The following is a 2,931-nucleotide window of genomic DNA, read 5'->3' as shown; positions in this document are numbered from 1 at the left end:
CCTGGACAGCGAGACATCATCTATACAATAAATGAAAAAATCAGCCGGGCGTGGTAGCGCATGCCTGTAATTCCGGCTACTTGGAAGGCTGAGGCAGAAGGATCGCCGGAGCCCAGCAGGTCGAGGCTGCGGTGGCCAGGAACGGCCACTGCACTCCAGTCTGGGCGACAGAGTGAGACTCCAACTCAAAAAAAAAAAAAAAAAATGGGAGACTTGAACTCAAATTAATCAAGAATCAAAATTTCACAAATATGATATCATTGATTTCATTTCCTAAAAATATCAGTTTTGATTATGTTGCCTTTTAAAACTCATTTTTGCTTGTTCTAGATTCAAAGACTTGAATATATGTATTTATTAGAGTCAACGTTAGAAGCGAAACTTACTTTCTGACACAACCTGCAGATGCTGTTGACTTCTAAACTGACTTATTTGATAACTCCCATATGGATGAGCCTAGAAAGTCCATTTTCACTGCATACCCAAACATCTGGCTATCGATAACAACAACAATAATAACAAACAAGAAGCGATCTCCTCTTGTAAATAAATAAAAATTTACAACAGGAAGGTTACCACTTTAACAGAATGTTGAATTTTTTTTTTTTTTGTATTGTGTTATCTTTGTTTTTATCTTCATGGAACAATATGTGCTCCCCCTGGTGGCCAAAATGATACTTTCAGCTTCCTCCATCAAGCTAATCATATTACAACTTGTTAGCCAATGGAGTCTTTTATTTTTGTGTGTTTCACAAGTGTCAGGTTTCTATTCAATTTTCGAAAAGTTCATTTCTTTCCATCCACTTAAATATCTTACTTAATTTTCAGCCGAGAGAATTGTTGCTAAATCAAAACCATTTAAGAGTGTGTTGTTTTGTTGTTTGTTGTCTTGGGTAAAATAAAATATTATAAAGCTCAAACCACATCCACAAGTAACTGGAAGAGGTCCTGAAAGCTAAAATTGTGTGGTCACTACAAGAAATGACACTGGAGATAATCCATCAAGTCAATGTATCTCACCAGAGAAATCGGAAATAAAATGTGATGAGATGGAAATGTAATTTAATAGCTAAATGAACACTTGAGCAGCTTATTTCATCCTTAAGAAGGAAAAAAAAGAGGATGGAGACAACCCAGGTGGTTAAATGTAGCACAGTCGAAACTCCATCACCCATGAAAATTGATCGGGATTCCACTTTCGGATTTCGCCAGCCCAGAAACAGATGTGAGTTCCAACAAGCATCGCAGGCTGCATCTCCTGGACAAGAGCTTTTTACAATGAGCAGGAGTTTCAACTGGCTTCAACTCCTAAGAAGGGACTAGACTAAACTGCGTACAATTGTTCCAAGTGTTTAGAATTCCCAGGTTGGATTGAGACTAAATGTGTGGTTCTCATTTATGGCCTTGAAAAAGAAGACCGTGTGATTCCGCCTTGTTCAGCCCTTGAGGAAAAAAAATGATCCAAAAACAGAAAAAAAAATTTTTTTCCTAAGGTTGAGATACAAAAGTTTGTCCAGAATTATCTCAGCCACAGAACATTTCTTCAATGAGTGAGGTTGTGGTTCAGACTGCAAGGTCAAGGTGAAGACCAAATAGCATTTTGTGCATAATTTCTGCCCATTGAAAGAAAGGAATCAAATGTTTCTTATTACACAGCCTGTCTGGATGCACAGTCCTTTCAACTGAGATCCTCAGGCACATTCTGGCAAGATTCTAAATTCATATCATCCAGCATAACATGGAGCAGGTAAAGTTTCCTTTGAAAAGAAACCCAGGCTGGTGTAATTCTAGCTAGGGAAGCTGATGCCAAGAAATCCACAGTGCGTTTTAACCCGGACCATAGTTCAATTAAATAAATCCCGTCTTCTTTAACAGGAGTCAAGAAACACACAAACAGGGGAAATAGAGTTGTCAGTGAGCGGGGTTCACGTCTCAGGAGGTTAATGCCATGTGGATTTCAATGAATTTGAGACAGAAAAAAAAGCTTGTGCCAATATTAGAATTTTAAACTTTATTTGCACCCAACATTTCTTCAAACAAGGGTCTTCCCCATCCCCTGTCCCCATCTCTCTTTCCTGGCCCAAAGAAACCAACTCCCTTCGAAGGAAAGGAAGACCGCCAGACTGCCTTCCCCAGCCCAGGGAAGCATCGACTGCCCTGGCGATCTGCAGAACTACGCAGGGTATCTTTGAGAAAAGCAAAGCTCTGTGGTTCTTGTCCCTCTGTCTTCCTTTTCTTTGGTCTGTTGTCCTTCCTCCTTGCCAAAAAGCAGCCACCTTTCCCAGGGAAGTTACTACAATCCTCCTAAGCAAGAACTTTCTCCAACAATGAATACAAGATCCCAGCTTTATTCATAAGAAGCACGATGGATGAAGCTGTACCTCTTCACAACACTCTGTTTCTAATAAACCTTTGTCAACAGGCAGCCATTCATGAGAACAAAGTATATGCAGTGAAACTGAGGCTGGCGGTCAAGCAAATCTCCAGACCATGCCTGTGTGGGCAGCACAACGCCCAGTGTGCACTCTTAAACAGCACATCGACAAAGATAAACATTCTGCCACGTGCATTGTTTTTCCTGTAAAGATTCACAAAAAGCTTTCGCCTTTAAGAACAACAGTGAGGATAAGAAAAAACTTTCACTTCTCATTTTAATGTTTCTGTACTACTTGAGGCTTTTTAGTGATATACATCTATTATGAGGGGGACCAAAAAAACCCGGAATTTATTTATTTAAAAATTGTGTTTTTATTCTTACATGCTTAAACTTTAGTCACCTTCAAAGTACTCTCCGTTTGATGCAATACACCTATCCAGATGCTTCTTCTACTGCTCAAAACAGCTGTTCAACTCGTCAGTTTTGATGCCTTTTATTTAGTGCTTCTGCCATTTTTTTTTTTTTTTTTTTTTTTTGTTGGAGTCTCACTCTGT

Source organism: Carlito syrichta, unplaced genomic scaffold (assembly GCF_000164805.1).
Source record: "Carlito syrichta isolate Samal-C Ts95f unplaced genomic scaffold, Tarsius_syrichta-2.0.1 Scaffold294603, whole genome shotgun sequence".
Lineage (NCBI taxonomy): Eukaryota > Metazoa > Chordata > Mammalia > Primates > Tarsiidae > Carlito > Carlito syrichta.
The sequence above is the reverse complement of the archived record's forward strand: the minus strand, read 5'-3'. Positions refer to the sequence as shown.